We start from the raw sequence: 21679 nt of genomic DNA on the forward strand, positions 1-21679 counted from the left end.
ATTCGAGGTGAAATACTATCATCCGATTCTGGTCTCGCAAACGAGATAAAGAAAGCTCAAGATTGAGATGTTTTCTTTCTCAAAAATAAAAACGAAGTCGAGTTTTGCCATTGAAATTTGAAAAGAAGAAGATTACAATTGTGGTGTTGGTACTACAGCTACGTAGTTGAATATGAAAATTTTGGCCTGCTGACCCATTGTTATCGTAAAACTGCTCTTTTCGGTAAGGTTGAAAAATTTATCAAGCAATTTAACCAAAACCGAAGTACGAGTAGGCAACCTTGTTAATTTTTGAAATAGATGATTGGTCAGAAATGTATAACATGTACTTGGCTAAAATCATACAACGCCGAGTTCAATTTTATAGGTGAAGTAAAATTCTCTGATGGGTAAATTGAGTACGGTTATTTGTGTTGACTCCGCGAATGAATTTAAAGCTTCGGATATTATTAATGAAATGAGCCAGCTATGAGTAAACATGATGAGCCAAGGCTACTTCAAAGATGAAATTTGAAAATTATTACCTATACCTTTTGTATCCCTGTAAATTTGAGATTAGGATGACGTTGAAAGTTACTGAGCAAGGTCATATTGTGTGGTGGAATAATTATATGCTGATTTACGATGACCTTTGTAACTAATAATTTTGTTTGAAACACTTGTGGATGGACAAGCGCGAGCAAAAATTATGTATTAAAATTACGGACATAAGCTTAAGTTGCGCCATCTAAGGGTAAGAGTACCAATTATCGACCCCTCCCCTAAATCAGACCCCTCCCCTGTATCTCATCTGATAATGTCACAACATTTTTGGACAGACATTTTTCTTATTCCTTTTTCGCAGAAAAAGCGAATGAGACCCAAATCACCGCTGTAAATTCAAATGGTGAGAAATTATGAGCAAAAAACGAATATCAGAAAGTCAACATTAAATTTTAAATTTTGTTCAAAGTGAGCTCGTGAAAATTGTTAAATATTGTTCTTCAACGAGTTTTGAAAAAAATCTGTATTCACTCAAAATACTTGAGGGAGATATGATTCTAGCAACTTGAATTTTTTTCTAAAATTGTTGACCCCCTCCCCCCCCAGGGGAGAGGTATTGACAAAAGAAAATTTGAAACCGCCGCCGTATCTCCGAACCTAATTCAAGCACATGAAATTTTTTTCAAAAATGTGTCTGCATGAGTACTATAATTGGTATTTTTTTCAAATTTTCCCTCCAGGTGGGCCATCTTAAAAAACTCAAAAAACACTCAACATTGTATTTTTTGGGTCACGGCACCATAAAAAAAAGCGATCCATAATTTTGGATGCTAGCCTCCAAAAACAATAGAAAACCAACTAACTTCTTTAAGGCTATTCTCATTTTTTGATGAAAAATGGTCAATTTTGGGCGGGGATTGTGCCAAATTTATTGAACGGATTTTTCTTGGGTTTGATTTATTTTGCTTAAAAAACATTCAAAAGCGAGGGTATGTCGAGATATTTTTGATTTAGGGCATTTAATGGCTATAATAGGGAATTGGATGGGGGTACTTTAGATGCTCACATCCTTGTTGGAAAAGCAAAATTAGAAAATATGGCAACATACCCTCGATTTCATAGATGAAATATCAGTATTGGTGAAAAAATTGGAAGAATTTTGAAAATTCACGGAGTAATCCCCGTCTGAAGTTTAGATGGGAGCGGGTCGCGGGACATAAGCACAACTAAATAAGTTCAATCGATTACACGTAGTCTTACGAACGAATGATGAAAATAACGAACAAATCGGTTTCATATTTCGACCCGTTGTCGAATTAGAACGCTCTCTGTAGAGTATACCCTTCAACTCCAATTTTTTGGCCATAGGCACCCCCTCTCCAAATTTCAGGGCGAAAGTAGACTGACAATATGGGTATCGTTATCATATGAACCGAACTCGCTGAATACGAATATGAAGTTTGATTTGCAGTTGGATCCTTCTAACGACCACATTGGGATAGGGGTTGCCCAAAATTTAGAGTTTTTGTGAAAAATGCTTCATTATAGCGCTATTTACTCCATGCAACTTCTTAATCAAGGTTTTCTTGAATTAAAAGTAGCCTACTTTTCAAGTACATGGTATCTAACTCAAAACTATCAGAAAAGTTCCTTTTTGGTGTCGATGATCAAATTTTTATGTGAGTTACCAAGTACATTGAAAACATATAGGTATACCTACCTGCCTACTATGTAGTAGATTGGGTAGATCACGAAAAAAAAAAGAAAAAAAAACTGTGGATTTTTACCAATTTCACCAAAAACCGTGATTTTGAGTTGAAAGTTGTACAGAAAAATTCTGAGTCCAGAAGTGCCCCTAAAGGGAAAACATGTGCCCTCAAAGTGGTTGTATTTTCGAAAAAACCGTTATTTTTTTCACTGTAGCCCCTGTACCCAATTTGTTTTGAGAAAAATGACGATCATATTTGAGATTCTGCGTCTAAGTATTCTATGCTATTATTTTAAATTGTTTTTGTTAATTTCGAAAAATCAACAAAAATTTAGGAATTTTTGCCAATCTTCATCAATTGTTTGAAACCTAAAATATTGGCATCACTGCGTTCCAAAATATTACCTCAGTTTCAGAAATATATTATCTTTCAATATTTTTTTGTGATTATAGCGAAACTTTTGCGAAGAAAATATTTTCAAAACACCAACTACTAATACCCCCTCTCCAAAAAAAAGATTTACTTTTCAATTGCTCAGTAGAACCCTAAAAGTGGCCTTGGATTTTGATGGCAATAGCATAGATTGACGCAGAATCTCAAATACCTATGTACTTTCATTAGGTATACTGTCTCCTCAATATATTTTGAGTGAATACAGATTTTTTTCAAAACTCGTTGAAGGATGGATTTTTTCTCCCCGAAAAAGACCTTTTTTTCGCTATTATGAGCAAGGGAGGGGGGCGGGGGGAGAATTTTTTGCCTCCGACATTTTTTTAAATGGTACCCAACAATATTTCATCAAAATTTTAGAAATCCGAGGAAAGGGGCATTTCACCTATTTTACCCAGGAATACCCTTTCAGCTATCTTGATGTAAGCACAAATACTTCTGCGCATGTAGTTTTACGATCACGTGGTGTAAATGAATTTTCAAATACACAATTCTGAGGTAAAATTTCACGCTGAACAACTTGTTTCTCTTCAATTTCCGCCATTTGTCCATATTTTTGGAGAAAAACGCAAAAAACGTGTTTTTTTGAGAGTTTTTTGAGCTTTTGAGCTTGACCCACCACTCCAAATGGCCGAGTGATGACTTCTATAAAAAGTAGACCTAAAGATACATATTTGACGAAAAAATCGTTTTGGTATGTTTTTTCGTTCCGGAGTAATGTCGATTTAAAGTTTTCTTTTGTCCCTCCTTCTCCCCCCATGCGATGAAAAATTCTGAAAAAATTCAGGGAGGTACGCCCATGTATCCTCTAACTATATTCGTTTACAGAATCAATTTATCTTAATTACGCGCTGATACAGAATTTTTCCCCTGAAAAACGCGTTTTTTGGCCCCCCTGGCTGAGGAGAGTGGGGTGGGGAGCGGGCTATGGGCCCAAAATTATTTTTTGGGGGTACTAAACATACCCTGTGAGTTTCATCGAAATCTGAGGTTAAGGGCATTTTGCCTATCTTATCGGGGGGTACCCTTTTGTGTTAATTTTTATTCAAAGTACATACTTGAAGAAATAATTAGTGCTAATTACTTTTTGGATAATTCTAACGGCGAGTTTTCAAATTTTTGGTCAAATTTACGTTTACGAAGTTCCCTAAATTCGACCCCCCATTGTTTTGGCAATTTCAAGACTTTGTTTTTTGCTGCAGACATGCCAAAAGATGAACCAAAATCGTAATAAATGGGCTGAAGTTTCTGGTAAAATATTCTAAAATACTTTTATATTGATGTGTCTCGTAATAAATATTAGATATATAGATATTTGTTTTAATGTCTTCAGACTTTGATTTTGGTGTTTTTTACTCATTTTTAAATTTTAACTCGTTTTTTGAGGGAGTACGTTCTAAATACTTCATATTCAGGTGTCCAAAAAAACGTTTGGGGAAATCGTAAATGGGAATTTCGAGGCTTGGGACTTTGGGATATAAAACTAGAAGGGTGAGGCTATCGTTTAAGCCATCACTGACATTTCCAGCTCAATTTTGCTCCGAGAATTTCAAAAAATAAACTGGGGGGTCGATATAATTGGGTCGTCTACCCTCATTCCTCAAATCAAACACATTTTTGAAAATTTTTCATCATCAACTCCGAACCGTTTTACAATTGTTTTATTTCTACAGGGCTCGCTCAAAAAAAATTTTACTTGATTTTTCGTGTATCATCATATCCCCCCTCCCCTTCCAAAAAAAAAACCATGAAACTGAAGGGAGGAGGAAAACTTCGAACTCGTGAAAAAATTTGATCGAAATTTGAGGAATCGATTTATCACTTCCAGTTCACAAGGAGTAGGCTTGAAGACAACATGATGGTGTTAATAAAATTGCATACTCAGTTTGCCGTAAATACAGTGCATTATTTACGGTGAACCGAGTATGCAATTCATTCAACATCTACGTATTTTTCTACGAGAAATTCCAAATCTAACAAAAATTGCGTGATGGGTCATATTTTCCCCCTACCTCTCCCTTCCTATCTCCTTGAACTCCTTAAAAAATTTCAATAATTTTCAAAAGGGTGTGTAGCATGTTGTTTGCGAGGCTTCTGAGGGTCTGAAAGTCCTAAAATTGAAAACGATTAAATATACTGGAACCAAGTACTGAAACCTCAGAAATTCAGCATGAGCTTTAATTTGATCATAAATGAAAAATGCAGTGTGTAAGTTAGGTGTTTTATTAAAAATAATATTCTTCTCCAATTTTGAAAAAGTTGAGAAAAAATATCTTATCTGGTGTTTTATGTCGCTCATCCCCACTAATTCTAAGACACTGTTTTGGAAAACCTATTTATATTTAATGAACTCCATTCCTCAGTTTTCCTTCAGGAGCTCGCTATTTTTTCAAAGTAGAGGCTATAGTTGAAGGGCAAGAGAGGCACTGAAGAACTGAGTTGAAAAAATCATATAGGCTATCTAAATCCAGAAATCACAAATTAATATTCTTGAAAAAAAAAGGTTACTGTCACATTTATTCATGATCATGAATTCATGACTATAATAGGACTGGGATTCGTATGCTTTACTTATCTTTCCATGGACTGGAAAAGTGCATATTTGATAAGATATCTTCACGAATCATGAAATTTCTTTACGAATGACCCAATATCATTTTGCATATTTTACACCAAACTGCTAGTATTTTAGCATATTTTAAAGGGAAAACCTGCATATTTCTGTAGGTAGCTACGTATATGAAGCATACGTTTCCAAAACGGAACTAAGTCCAAAAAAATATTGATAAGAAATTCATGGTACTTAGTACAATTTGGAAACGTAGATATGGCTCAAATTGGCTGATTTTTTGATGCGTTGTAGCTAGGACCCTTGGGCACAACATATCAAAAAATCAGCCATTTTGGGCCGCAACTTTATGCTAGATGGCCTTATTGCAACCTCAGAATCTTTGAAAATGGACTTAGTGCGTTTTGGAAACGTATGCTTTATATGTATGTATTTGAGCATTTTCTGGATTTTTTCAAAAATTGAGATTTTTAAGACTTTTTTTTGTTCAAAAAATCTTAACACTACTAAAATGTCATCAAAAATTTTTTTTCCCGAAACATTTAAGTAAGTACCTACTTATTTTATTTTTACTGGGGCAGTTTTTTGGAGATTTTTTTCTTCATTGTAAATGTTTTTCGAATCCAATTCCAATTCCAATTTTTTTTCTTTTACTTCTTGATTTTATGAATTTATAAATGACTTTCTTTTCCTATTTCTTTAAAACAAAAAAAATATACCTATGTATACATATTTTTTGATCACTGGGTTAATTTTGGTTTAAATTAATAGTTTTTGTGTTTTTCAGTTTAAAAAATCTTTTTTCAAGGACGTGTCACTCAAACTGAAATTTTTGAAAAATTTGGGTGAAAAAGTTGCATAAAATAATGCATATTTTCATCATCTTTCTGCATAAAAATCTCAGTTCTAATCATGACTTTCATAAGAGAACTTTTCAGCCTTCCCATAAGAAAAAAATACATAGAGTTGGAGTATTCATTTCATGAATGAATTCTTGCTAATGTTTTAATTTTTATTTATTCATGTTTGCTTCGAAGCACATCAAAAGTTTTAAAGTCAAGGGTAACTTATAATTAATTATTTTCAAATTCTCCCCCACAAAATACAGTCATCCAAGAACGTATTTCTATAACGACATGTTTTCCTTTCACGCCTACAAAATTCGGATTCTTCATCACAATCCACCAATATTCGTATAAGCACATGAGATAAGCGCGCATAAAGAATTCACAATCACGTAATAGTAGGTATGTAGGTACGTTCCACAAAATCAGACCCTGGCCCTATTCGTGATACAACACATTACTCGATAAAGGCGGTACTGCGGCGTTGATGTTTTGTAAAATACGAAAAACGAATCGCACAGTAGTACAGGTAATTCAAAAGCGAAACCGTATGGTACGGTGTGACGTGGCGAACATTCATTGCCATTAAATATATACGCAGCCGTATTAATTAAAGATGAAATTTAAATTCGATATCGCACCCTCGCGCCAAAAATGACACCGAAACCACTCGAACCATCCCACTTAACCGCGTATCGAGAACTTCAACTCGATCGAGGGGAGAATTTTCATCAAATTTTCGTTCGAGTTAATTTCAATGGGCGATACGATACGTACGTACGTAGGAATTAGGTAGGTAGTAGATCGCATGGAATATTTATAGTGTGTTTCATAAGTGATGTATTACCTAGAAATTTTCTATTGAAAAATTATCTAGGAGATGGTCAAAATTATTATTTGTTACATTTTAATCAAAGAGATTTTTAAAATTACTCACCCCTGCCTGTCTTTGATACAAAAAAACTTGCTCAGTTGCACCTTAGGTTTGTTTCCCATATTCAAACTGTTCGAATATACTACCTAGCTTTTTTACAACTTGGAAACGATACAGAACTTACGAAACATCCTGTACTTCTACTCGTAATACAATTGAAAAATCAAACTAATACGGTAAATATGGCAGCATTTATCGCGATAACAAACTCATCAAGTCATGATAAGGTATACAGAGAAAAATTGAGTAGGCCCAATACAGTCAACATCAAATACACATCGTCGTCGCTCATTTCCTCCCTTTTTTTTTCAACGTAGAAATGGATACGCAGCAACAAAAAAAATAGCTCGGGAGTCTTTTTTTATCGTTAATTTATTATTCAAGTAGCGTCGGTTAAAGAAAACGAATTCCAACACTGCTACGAGTACGAGAGCATTCTGCAAGTACCACCGTAATTTCACTCCTACCGTTACTGGAATACCATAAGCAGCTTGAAAATTTCTCGCACTAGATTAATAATTAAGATATTAGAATGTGAAAGCCATAAAGTTAACTTTTAATGAAAATTTCTTCTGTAGCGTTATTTCGTCCTTTTTTTCGGGCAGATAAAAAAAATCGCTGCTCAACCTTTCACCTTCTGCAGATTGTTTGGTGTTTGAAAGCGCCAGCGGCTGCCTCGAGCATTTAAAATACACACGTGAATGTTCTTAATCGAACACGTGTTTAGCCTAATTTAATCGCGAATATTTTGTTCCCTCGTGATCGGGATTCCCATCCACTGTTTCTTACTACATATAAACCAAAAAGATGTTGAATAATTCTTGACGTTCGAATGTTGCTCAAAACTCGATGACAAATGTATTTACGCCGTCATATTCGCATTTCCACGTCCGATGGAATTTGCCAAGCTACATGGCGTGCTCGGTGCTGATTTGATTTACGATACAGATGTATCATTCCAACGTTTCAAAATTTTCCCTATAATGTTCTTATCTGCCTTTCGAGCAAATGAAATTGATATCATTGTCGTATAACTGAGTATTAAGTATACAGCATAACGTATCAGAAAAATGCTTTATGTGTAAATCCTACTTCCACCTCTTATACCCTCTTTCAACCCTTTGCACTTTCGCTCGCATTATATTGTACTACCTACTCTGTCTTTCTCGTTCTTATACATTACATACTACGTATACGTTTTCATTCGTGCTACTAAAATTCATCCACAATAAAATTGTCAAACGAAACAGCGAATGTTATGATAAATTAGGTCTACTCTAAGTAAATAGAGTATTCATATGAGTAACTTACAACGTGCACGTATAGTCGTATATATATGTAAAGGATATAGTTTTATTTAAGAGTAGGTACGCTGATGTCTTTCTTCTGCTACTTGTACAAATACAACTCGCAATGTTCTGTCAGAACCTACACCTCCATTGCTGAAATAAAATTCAGTACCGATGAACTCAGATTTGGACCATCCCATGTCAATTCAATGATTGAAAAACTCAATTTTTATTACCTCTAGTTGATAAGTCTTTTGATTTTGTCCAACTTTGGAAGCAACTTTTTACATTGTTTCAAGATATACTTACTTTTTTTTTTAAAATGGGTACAATCTCAATAATGAAGGGAATCTATCATCATCATGGGGCATGGGGGTATTATGACCTAGGTAATCCTGAGGACAAGCACGAACCATTGCTTCCTATCCTGCATGCTCCTCTAACATTCAACGAAGCTGTAACATATTGCTTTACAAATGGTGTCAGCCCACCTAGTTAATGATTGACCTCTCGCTTTGGCTCCTTCTACTGTGCCTTGAATAAAGATGGTCTCCATTGCATCTGCTCTTGTGAAGTTGTGACTCATCCAAAGTACTTGAGTATCTGGCCAAGGACCACCACTTATAATAGTTGTTTTATCATACTAATTTTATCTCTCTTAGTATTGAGGCATTATTTTTTTGCCTTCCAAGGGACCAGGGATTTCCAGCCAATCATCTATTGGCTTTTGGCAATCAGCTTTTAGCTTAATTTTCATTAGCTTAAATGAAGCTGGCTGTTGGCTGGCGATTACCTGGCTTTTGGCTAACAAAAACAAAAATACATGTGACCCCTCAAAATACTCGTTATGATGCGTAAATGATTGTTGAAAAGGATAATTTCATTTCTGTGGTGTCAGTGAGTGTAAGATGTGAGTCATGAGTGAAAAAATTGAAAATATGAAAAAAAATTTCTAAATTGAAAATTTTGAAAATAATTTCAAGTTCATTTGGCTGACAATTTTTCATTAAGCCGGCTTTTGCAAAAAGCTAAAAGCTATAAAAAACCGATATTTTCAAGATTTTTGGAAGCCAAAAGAAAGCTAAGCTTTATAACTTTGGAAGCCCAAGCCAGCTTAAAGCTTTTATTGGCGGGCTGGAAATCCATGCAAGGGACTCATGATACGTAGTAAGTAGTTGCTTTCAAAACCACATTTCAATCCCACATAGCACAAGTAGATACCATAGTTGATGAAAAAGATAAGAACCCCAATCTATATCATTTGTTGACACAAAATTAGTGACACCAATGTTGATATAAGACAAGTGAGAAGTTGACATCAAGATTAATAATTATTGTCTCACATTTATCTTGGTCTCAACATTATGTAGTCTCGACATTGATGGCGATTGCAGAGACTAGAAGCAACCATTTTCAAGATTAATCAGGTATTATCTTCCATTTATCAGGTCTCAACATAGTCTCAACATTGATGGCGATTGTGGAGATGGAAAGGAGCTGAAAGCAAAAAGCTAAAAGCCGTAAAAAACCGATATTTTCAAAATTTTTGGAAGCTAAAAGAAACCTAAGCTTTATAAATTTGGAAGCCCAAGCCAGCCTAAAGCCTTATTTCTCCAACTTTCTTGAAGTTTTAATGGTTTTTTTTACTGTACATACATATTTTAATGTACCTAGACATGATGGAAGAACATCATTTTTCAAATTTCAAAAACTTTTTAAAATTTCTATTTGAACCCTCAAACATTTTTCTTTGGAACCTGAAACTAATGCTGAACTGGGCAGAATACTGAACTTAACTGAAATGAATAGGTACTGAACTGAACTGAATGCTGAATGGAAGTTAATGCTGAACTAGACAGAATACTGAACTGAACTGAATGCCGAACTAAATATATTAGTGGTGGGATATTATCGATATAAATATCGATATGCAAGTGTACCAATATTTATCTATATGTGACGTGCTCTACGAGAATCGACCTTAAGTCAAAAAAAGGATTTTCAAGTTAATGGGCGATTATTATAGAAAAAAAGACGCTCTTTCCAATGGCGCAAACCGCAACTTCCTATCTCTTTTACTTTCCTCGGAAATCGACCCCAAAGTTGTGGGGTAGAGCCAAAATCAACTCAAAATTCATTTTTTTTATTTTTTATGATTTTGGCAGTAAAAAATAACCCAATTTGCATACAAACACTTATCAAGCCCCATTCGTGTATTTCAATTCATAAAAACTTGTTAATTCATTAATTTTTTAAAAGAAGAAAAAGTAGAATAAATTTCATTTTCAGTGAAAAATCTGCTTGAAAAAATATTAAAATAAAAAAAACGACTGAAAAAAATTTTAAAAAAATTGTTGGCTTAGGGGGGATTTGAACTCAGTTCCTCCCGCGTGATAGTCCATCAGCTGCGCCAAGCGGCTAGCGTGGCAGCATAGGACCACATGGTTATGACTGGTTTACACGAACAGTCACAGAGCTAAAGGGGACCTACACAAAACTACTGGAGACGTTTCTGTTGCATACCTACCCGAAAATAAGGCGAAAACACACTTCAAAACTTTAAATGCATGTTTCTCAAAACACATTTTTTTACCTAAATATAAAAAATCCAATATCCGATAAGTATATCGGAAAGTTTTTGAAAATTATGCAAAAATTCTGTAAGTAAATAAATGAATTGTTCCAGACTCTATTAGGGTAAAATATTAGTTATTGCAGCTATTAATGGTAGCCATGGACCATATCTGTAAGATGGTGAAATGTTTATAATGTTAACATTACGTCATCAATGACTCATCATTACGTCTTTTAAAGTTTAGAGCGCCAAATAGGTAGCTAGATACTGAAAAAGCAAAGAATGAGGAATAGAAATAGCTTAGAGTTGATTTAGTTTCTCTTTTCATGAAAAATCAGCTGTTTTATGGTCTTTTTATGAATATCAAAAACTTCGGATACCCTACTGACAAGAAAAACGTGGTTAAACGCATAAAACTGAGACCACGTTTCTTGGCGAGTTTACGCCAGGCATAATCACGTAAAAGCCGTGCATAATTGCTTTTATGAAAAACCCCCTGGAGTGTGAGATGGCATAAACGCAGTGTGGATGCAGTGAAAAAACGCGGTCTACTTCAACAAAACTGGTTTCAGGTACAACAGAGTGACAGCGGATTTGAAAAAAGCTAACAGATTTGAAAAAACGTGGGCGTAATAGCTGAAAAGTGAGACTAAAATGCATATTTCTTGTCAACAGGGTATACCTATATCAATATGAGACCTTCGATATTTTGACAATATCGCTATCCCGAAATATCGATAATACCCCATCACTGGAATATAATGAACTGAGTCTTTTTGTCTTTTCATTTGTCTTACTGTGTTTCCATCTTTCCATCTTTCTGTCTTTTCGTCTTTTAGTCATTTCGTCTTTTCGTCTTTTTGTCTTTTTGCCTTTTTGTCGTTTCATTGTTTCATCGTTTTGTCATTTTGTCATTTCATCTTTTTGCCGTTTTTTCTTTTCATCTTTTCGTCATTCTGTCATTTCATCATTTTGACTTTTTGCCTTTTCGTTTGTCTTTCTGTGTTTCCATCTTTCTTTTCGTTTTGGCATTTTGTGTTTCCAAAATGCAACAGAATCTGTTGACATTTTTGCACCCCACAAACTTCAATTATCTCCCTTTTAAAAAAAAATCTGCAAAATCTTTCAACTTTCAAAACAATAATATTCTACAATTTTGTTTTAGAAGTTATATCAGTCTATTTTAATGAAATTTCATCGAGTCAGTTCCATTGAAAAATTGAAGAGCTTTATGGATATATTTGATTATTGAGGCGGTTTAAATTTAACATAATTTTTCATCATAAAATTCGGTCATTTTAAGCAAAAAAAAAAAAAACATGAAAAATTTTTTATGTAGGTACTTGTAGGTATAAATTAGGAGACAACCTATTCCCACCCAATTACTTCAATTCCATTCAAAATGTAGACTGCTATTTTTTCAAAAACGTTGTAAAAACAGCCAATGAGAAACGAATACGAAAAAGAGGGCTTTTCGAACGTTTGAAATACTTTGGAATTTTGTGCTTTTATCACATAAGCTGCAGATAATTAATATCGAAGTATAATTTTTGACAATTCGCCCACTCTGTTCGAGTTTAAATAATCAAAATTCGGAGCACGGGGTCGTAAAACGTTTGAAATATCGTACATGGGTAAAATTTACATTTGACCTTTTGCGTCGAACTTTCCTCGTCCTCGTGTGATAAAGGTCACGTGCCGAATTTTTCGTCACCACGTACATTTTCGAAGGCATTGGGAAATTCTTAATTAAACACGAAATATTTTGCAACGAATATGCGAGTGATGTGTTACTGATGTTATGTGTACTTGTAGTACAAGTAGGAGTAGGTACATATTAGTTGATGGTATAAATTTTACTGTTCAAGATACACAAGTAGGTAAATTTATACCTATTGTGATTTTTAAAAAAAATCTATGAATTTTACGAATGGTTGATTTTCAACATGCTCCTCTCTTATAAGAAAAACAAAGCTCGATTCGTGTAGTTTTTAGCACGTTACTTGAAACGTGCCAGGTACCACCACCCATAACAATTTCAATAGGTAGGGATAGATAAAAAAAATATACAATCGAAGATGTATTTTTTATTCGTGTTCATGTTACATGCTACTCGCTTGAATTTATACCGTTCAAGTATCAAAATTCATAACGCCAAGTTTTTTTTCCGTTACAATGGATCTGTCATATTGTCACATGCAGATTTTAAAAGCTTTTGTTTTCTTATACACACAAAACACAATACATTCTCACAAGTACCCATATTTAATTCACGAGAAAACCAAATCACTTCGGCAAAAATTGCCACGCGAATGTCAGTCGACATCCACGAGACTTCGAGAGTGATGTCCTTCATTTTGCCTTTTTCCATTCGTGACGTCAACTTTTTTATCATCTTCTCGCATGGAAATAAGATTTCTTTCGATACCTATAGGTTAATTACGAAATGTATAAAGTTGACAATTATTTGTAGATACCTAGATGGAATTTTTATCTCGAAAATATTCTCTTACACGTGTATCTAGGAAAAATTCACGAAACCTTGAAAAGCTCGTTTTTCTCAACTCATCTTTCGGTCGCAGCAAAAAGATGAAAATTACGAGAAAAATATCGCTGTACGAAAAAAATACGCGCAAACGTTGTCGATTTCGATATAATTTGATCAATTTTTCATCGATTTATCTGGCATATAACTCGTAAACCCTTCGAGTTGAATTTTCGTTGGCGTTTCGACTGTCCAAAAGGATGAACGCGACTAGACCAAAAATAATGGATAAATCGTGTACGCCAAAAAAAAGCGTCAATAAAACTTCGAAAAAGCATAAAAAAGTAATAATCGCGTACTTGAACAAAACCAATGTAAATTGTTCATATAGCGTAATAAAGTTCGAATACCGCGGCGTTTTCCATTTCGCTAAATTATATTTTTTTCGGATTCGTCTCCCTTTCTCCTTCCTCCTTCCTCTAACGTTATGGTAGATGGTACGGATGCTGAAAAAAAATAAAAGAAAAAAACCTAGTCGAATACGAAATAAGGGCGCTGAATATAGCTTTGTTTTCATCATATATTTTTTCGTCAAACTGCGATAAACCTTTTTGAAGTCGAATATAAAATGTAGAGCAGTTTTCGTCAAAAAATATCTGTAGTAGGTACGTAGTAAGTATATTGAATTTAGAAAAATTTTGAAATACTTTTGTTCGTCGTGTCGATGTCATATCGTCATTTCCTCCACATTCGTAAGTCATCCTACTTCATGTACTCGGTTTACAAAGGATTGCGTAATATTAATCCTAAATATACCCTTACCTCGTTTTATTTTATTTTATTTTTGATTTCAGCATTATACTCGCGATCGTTCTATATCATTTTTTCTTATTCTTAAGAACCAAAAATTTATTAAAAATCATTCAGTCGTGATATCGACGATGGTAGTTTAAATTTTCCAAAAGGAAACGCTTTGAAAGCAAAGCCTGCTGACAAGCGAACCAACTAAATTTCCGATACCTCGTTAATTCCCTCCTCTTCTCGTGTTCCTCTCTGTCGACTTTTTTTTTGTTCTTGTTTATTTAATCAACGTGAAAATATTTACGTTATCGTCAAACCGACAATACCAGAAACAGATGCATGTGTAAAATCGATTCCAGCTTATTTTCAATCGCTCTATATACCTACCTACATACCTTATCACGACAATGCTGTTTACACGAATATGAAATAATCTAATATCCGGCTTTTATTTTTAAAATATTCCTATACGAATTCAATCCAGTCGTGTATTATCGTCGAAATCAATCTGTTTGTTGGGGATTTTTTTCAATTTGTTTTATTTCGTACCTTTAGTCAATTTTTTCTCCTTTCATCGATTAAATTTCAAGTTTTCCCTCTATTTTTTTTCAGTTTTTCGTGCTGTTATTTTTCTAATTTGAAGTTTTGAGAAAACGTATTTCTCGAGGATTTCTTTTCTGTTGAAGGTTTTACTCCATACTAAGGGGGGGGGTTGAACACGGGTTCCTTAACACCTAATCCTACCAACTAACTAACTGAGCCACCTAGTCCGTATGAACGGAAGGCAAAATTGAGCATTTACAATTTTACATAATACTTAATTGTATTTAAAATTATGCATGCAAAAATCAAAATTTTACTATTGATATAAAAAGCTGAAATTTGGAATATACCCTGTTTTCGACCTGGCAAATCGATTGGAAACGATTTCGAACCAATTTGAGCAGTTCTGGAGCCTCCATCAGATTCTTGAAACTTGAAATTCCCTCAACATTTCATCAAATACAGCTAGAAAGTCTAAACTAATTCTGGAAACTAATTTCAACATGGTATTAAGTCGACTGCTAGAGTATTTCATGCCATTTTGGAGCCTCCAGGGACTTTTTGAAAATTACTGGAGATTTCCACAGATTTTCAATGCTTAACATTCTCATAAAATTTTACCAAACCGAGTAATTATTCCAAAATTCACGCTCCATCCAACTTCAGCACGCCATTAAGTCGACTGCTGGCAAGTTTAAGTCATGTTGGAGCCTCCAGCAACTTTTTAAAAATTCTTGGAGCCTCCAGAAGATTTTTGAGACATGAAATTGCAACAAAATTCCAGCTTGCTCATTCCATTTAATAAAATGTTGTGAAAATTTCATGTTTCAAAAATTTCCTGGAGACTCCAGGAATTTTCAAAAAGTTGCTAGAGGCCCCAAAATGACTTGAACCCACTTGAAGTCGTTTTCAGCAGGTGTTAATATTAGAGTACAGTGTAAATTTTGGCTTCCATCTCCATTGATGAAATTTTGTGGGAATTTCAAGTTTCAAAAATCCGCTGGACCCTTCAGTAATTTTCAAAAAGTCGCTGGAGGCTCCAAAACGACTTGAAATCTAATTGCAGTCGATTTCGGTGGGTATTTAAATCGGCTAGCGGAATGAATTTCGGCTTTTCAGCTGCATTTTAAAGTTTCAAAAATATGCTGGAAGCTGCAAGAATTTCCAAAAAGTCGCTGGAGGTTGCAAACTGACTTCAACTCACCTGCAGTCGACTTAATAGCGTATCAAAATTAGTTTGCAGAATGAATTTCGGCTTTATAACAGCATTTGATAAAATTTAGAGGGAATTTCAGATTCAAAAATCTTCTGGAGGCTCCAGAACTGTTCAAAGCGATTTGAAAAAGTTTCCAATCGATTCGGCAGGTCGAAATCCTGAATTCAGCTTTCTAGGTCAATTTGGTGAAATTTTGATTTTTTTTCCTCATTTTTGGCCTAAATTCGAGATCTTTTGTCGATAAATTCCCCTGTTGAGATTATCTGTCGATCGTGCTGCTAGAATCTCGCTTCATTGATTCGTTTCAAGTGGAAAATCAAATGTGAGAAAACCAAGTATTTTGGCAATTATTGCAACATATATTCATATGTTTAAAATGATAACGCCGCATCGCTGCTAGTCGCACCCTTCACCAGAATGAAAATTCTGCAAAATGTAGAAATATATTCTCGTTTAGAGAATTATTTTTCTTTTCGTCGTTGTCGGTCGTCGAGTGAAATGTGTTGTTTTGGCGCGTTTATACTTCACCGCGAGTATTTTAAAATTTACTCGAAAAAAAAAAACGGAAATGCTATTCCGTTTTAATGTTTGCTTTAAAATACACATATGTGCGTCGTTAGTTTTTCTTATGCATGAAAGTTTTTCAGCTTGCATTTGAAATAACGATAGTAAAAAACATACATAAAAAAACGCACCAAGACGAGAAAAAAGCATGCACGACGACGAAGACTGCTCAAATTAGTGAATTTCTCATCTCTAGTGTTTGTTTTTGTTTTTTATTTTTTTTCAAAAAAATAAATGGAAACACTGGGTGCAATGTTAGTTATTTCATAAAGTATGTGGTCATCATTAAATTATTCAGAACATACAAATAGGTAACCGTAGATAACTTACTATGCACATAAGATATGTACAATCGAAAAAAGAGTAGCCCTCAGAAAATGTCGGTAATAGAAGAGGAAAATGTAGGTACGTGTATAAGGTACCTTTCAGAAGATCCAAACGATACTAGGATATGCTTCTTTCCGCCATTTTCTTCACACAAACATCCCTCCTACCTTTTTTCGTTAGTTTACTCTCCATAACACTTGGAACAATCCCAATAGTGACGATTTCCCTTCGGGAAACTCGCTAAAAAGAACCAGCACGAAAAGGAAACGCAGAATTGGAGTTGTATTTTATGAAAGATTCCGTTGAAAAAGTAACAATAAAATTACGAATACTTTCTCTATGGGTAAATAGGATTCCTATCGCGGCGACAAAACGAGGCAGCAGAATAAAAAAAAAAAAAACGCAAAATGAAAAATCTGTGTTTCGAGCGACACGCGAGAAAGTTATTTAGAAATTGTAGAAAGAAAGTTGAATTTTACAAAACAGTGTTACCATTCGGTTTTTTATTCGTTACTGGCATATTCCGTTAAAATATAAAATACACAATAGGTATACCTACTATAGGAATATTAGGTCTAGAATATGTATCTATAATATTACCTACAATAGTAAAAATCAATGTGCGATGTCATTTTATAATGATACTAATTTTTAATGTGTTGTTTATGTTTCAGAAAGTTGAAATAAAGCTCAATTAAAATTTACTTACGCGTTTTGTCAAAACTGATTTTTGTCAAATAAAAAAATAAAAGTTCTGTAACGAGAATAAAAACGAATAAGCAGCCAGCCGATAATCATCGGGTGAGTTATTTTTTTCTAATTTATCAATACTTACTTTATTAGGTACCTATTTTAAATTTGTGCTTTCAAAGTTTCAATTTTCATTTTTATAAATTGAAAAATTTGTGCTTCCGTACATTTGATGAAAATGAGTAGGAAAAACAATGAAAAATTTTTATTCCGGCCAAATTTTCATGAGTGATCTATTTTGAGCTTAAACCTTTTTTTTTTTTTCAATAAGCAGAAAACCTCTCGAGGTATTCATCCTCGAATTGGACGACACTGCGATTTTTGGAGCAAGCGGGTAGTTCTCAAAAAAAGGTAAAAATCGTGTACATGGCAAATTTCTCAAAGGTTTTAGCATGAAATTTTTTATTTTTTTCTTGGTCCATTCAAGGATCATCCCCCACACATTTCACATATGGTATTGAGAATTTTAGCCCCTCCTTTCATTGGTGTACATTCGATTTTATACCCCAAATATCCTTCGACTTGGCTGTCACACGCCATGTTTTTGAAAATGAATGCTATAAAGTGTCATGAACTTCATTTTTTGGGGGAAAAATTGACACATTCTCATTATCATAGAACACGAAGGTCCATTATTGTGCAAATTGCAATTGGAATAAGTCCATAGGAAGCTCACATTTCAGATTTGAAAACTGTCACACACTTTTTCCGCAAATTTTAGAGCAATTTTCAATTATTTTTGGTAGCTTCCCAATCCAACATTTTTTTCTGGCGAGTGGCTGCACTGGTTCATTGTCCTCATAAAAATGTTAGCCTGCAATGTTATTTTCAAAACCTACGCAATGGCTCGTTCTGATCGTACTTGTCTATGAAAATATGATATTTCGCAAAATCGGTGTCCTTCGGCTTGCCTTTTTATTTACCCTGATGAACCCGCCAAAAACGATAATTGAGAAAGGGAAGTTATTCTACATGATAAGTACACATTTATTACGTGTTAAAAATCGAATAATGTCCAGTAGGTAAGGCTAGAAACGAAAAAACGTTGAGATTGTCCTTCGGCTTGTCCAGCGCCCATTTGTCCTTCGACTTGGCCAAATTTCAGACAGCTGTACTTTTATCGCGCTAGTCGACATATTACACAATAATACAAGCAAAATTTGACATTTTCTCCCTCCCCACACCTCACCTCTACCCCTACCAAAAAAATAAGTCCAGATTCGAACTCTGCGGCCTGAAAAACATAAATCGACATATTACACGATAATATAAGCAAAATTTGACATTTTCCTCTCCCCACGCCCCACCCTCTACCTCTACATAAAAAATAACTCTAGATTCGAATTCTACGACCTCGAAAACATATCAATCGATGTATTACACATCGATGAGGGTCGAATCCTAATTATCGCTGTTTTAGAGGGGCCGGGGTCCACAGTGAGGGGGGATTGAATTGAGGCCAACACTGGAAAAGAGATCTGGGACACCTATACAAATGATTCCCACTTGAAATTTTCCAAAAAAAGGATTTTTATTTTTCAAAATTATGCACATCAAAATTGACATTTTTTTTGAGAATTACCCAAGCATATGTACTTAGTTGAATCCCTGCCTAAATTGATTTTTCGATTTTTGACGAATTTTTCAAAATTGAAGTTCGTTATTAATGGAGATTTATGGTTAAAAAAATAAAATTAATTAATTGTACATGTTACTTATTGGTTCAGTAAAAATGATAACATTCAACTTTTTTGGCCACTCTGGAATCTCCAACGTGATTTTTGATTTTTCTAGCGCTTTTGAATTTCTTCAGAATGCTCGAAAATGAATTTGGGCTCTTGAAAACTGAGCTGTGACTTATTTTTCACCTGTCTGTTTAACGAGCTTATTCATTTTTCCCCATTTCCAGACGGATACGTCGATTAAGGAGTGTTTTTTTTATTTCAATTTTTAATTGTTTGTCATCATGACAAAAAAAAACCAACAAAAAACACTTGAAACATCCACCAGAACATCAACTAAAATGTGGATAAACTCGTTAAACAATATGTAGTTGAAGAATAAGTCAAAATTAGATTTCAGCTGTCCGAATAAATTTTCCCGTCTTCTGGAGAAATCAAGAAGTTCACCTAGAAATCAGTCCAAATGTGGATAAACTCATTAAACAGGTCGATAATAGGTCACAACTCGATTTTTGAGCTGTTCAAATAAATTTTTGTACTTTTTTATTGAAGAAATTTAAAAATTTTGAAGACGTAAAAACTCGTGCTGGAGGCTCCAGAATGACCGGAATAAAGAAATTTTGTAGAGAAGAGTTGATATTTATGTAGTTTTACGAATAATTTTCACCATTTTCGCTCTACAATCTTCGTTTCTAAAAAAATAATTAAATAAATGAAAAAAATCGAAAAATCAATTTGGGAACCTGAAATTTTGCTTATGGGGTTTCAGAAAATACTCCTTCTAAAAATCTTGTACATTTTCAAGTCAAAGGCGATTTATTTTTCCAAGTTTTTGAAATCTGACATCGTTTGATCAAAACTTCAACAAAATGTCAACAATTCATCGCAATTTTATCCGTTTCTAAAAGTCAGACTACAATTGTCAAACTTTGCTGTTAACTTGACTAAAAGTGTTAGGAGTTGATGAATTTCAGGAAGGAACTGAATATAAAACTTTTCAAAAATTAGCGTAAACATGGATCAACGTGACTCATAATTACGGGCAGAGCTCCAAGGGCAAAAAAACATACCCATGTCAAGGAAAGGAAGGGGGAGGTTTCTGACTAGATTTACCAACTAAATGCCTGAAAAAATTACACCATCTCGAAGCAAATCATTCGTAATGTTTTTGGGAGCATCAAATTCAAACTACAACTCAGCTTTTTCAGATTTTCCAGCTTAAAATACGAAAAAAATAGCTCAAATTGGTTTACCACCTCTCAGACTAGGTTCTAAAATAAAACTGGGCGTGAAATATCAACATTTTCGTACGCGTACCAATTGCTGGTGATACAAACACTTCGTGGCCGAGCGATTAAAAATAACCTCACTGGTCTTTTTTGCTTGAAAATTCCATCCAAATAAATTAGCTTTTTCGCGAAATAACTACAAGGACCCTACCCTTCTTTCTGCTTCTACCATCGTTATATTTTCCGAATGTTTCACAATTTACGAAAAAAAATACCTATGTACTTACGACAAAAAAAGCAACGAGAAAAAAAGATCAAAAAAACGTCATCTTTTCGAGGCAAATGAAAATACCATCGATTGCTGAGATCTGAAACGCTCAAGAATTATTATCTTTGAGGTCGAGGCAGAAATTGAAAGGAGAAAAAAAAGCCATTTTCCATTTTAATGATAAACTAACCTTCGTTATTGCGGCGGCTTTAGTAGGTACCGAAGTCTAACCAACGGAGCGTACCGTCCACAACACGGTAAAAATTTTCCAACACAAAAAAATACACCAAAAAGGAAGAAGAAAAAAAAAAATTAATAACAAACTCGTTATTTATATAATAACCAACTTACTACCGACATCAGCTTGATCAATGTTTGACGTAGAGGTAAAAAGTACGCTACCTACCCCGCCATATTACAGCATCGAATAATCCCCAGACAATTTTATTGTCCGTGCCATTCACGCTCTAAACATCGAATAACCAACGGTCGACTAGGGATGTATTTTTCATCGCACAGTGGTGGGTCAAACCGGACTACCGAAATTAATAATAGAGAAAAAAAACCGTGTCAGGAAACTTAACAATGCTAAGATTAAATTTCTACTTTAATAAGCTTCAGTCATTTTTCCAAGCAAAAAATTCTTTACTACGCTGAATAGTAAAAAGATTATAAAGATTTTCGTAATATGCCTCTTCTTGGTTTTGTAACGTTCCACGTTCGGTTCGTCGTTGCTCGTTCGTTCACCGAGTCTCGACGCATATAGCAGGCCTATATTCTCCAATTGTTTACATTTCTGTTTACATAATAGATTGAAAGAGAAGGTTTCTACCCTTTTTTTTCCATTCGCATTTTTCTACTGTCCCATCATTCAACCCTTCTCTCTGGTCTTATACATGTCTATGTGTCTTGCTTCATCGTCTCGCGCGCACAACTTCGCTTTCGTGCTTACAGCCGCCA

The 21679-nt window shown here is 34.4% G+C and overlaps 1 protein-coding gene across 4 annotated transcripts in view; it reads left to right on the forward strand.

Moving 5' to 3' along the window:
- cpx (complexin) overlaps window positions 1-21679 on the forward strand; it is a 478766-nt gene that overhangs the window by 94863 nt on the left and 362224 nt on the right. For all 4 annotated transcript variants that reach the window (XM_065358572.1, XM_065358569.1, XM_065358571.1 and 1 more), the window contains exon 2: window positions 17465-17591. The gene's annotated coding sequence lies outside the window, so the exon portion shown is untranslated. The remainder of the gene's footprint in view (window positions 1-17464; window positions 17592-21679) is intronic.

This window comes from Planococcus citri, chromosome 3, assembly GCF_950023065.1.
Source record: "Planococcus citri chromosome 3, ihPlaCitr1.1, whole genome shotgun sequence".
In the NCBI taxonomy this organism is placed as follows: Eukaryota; Metazoa; Arthropoda; class Insecta; order Hemiptera; family Pseudococcidae; genus Planococcus; species Planococcus citri.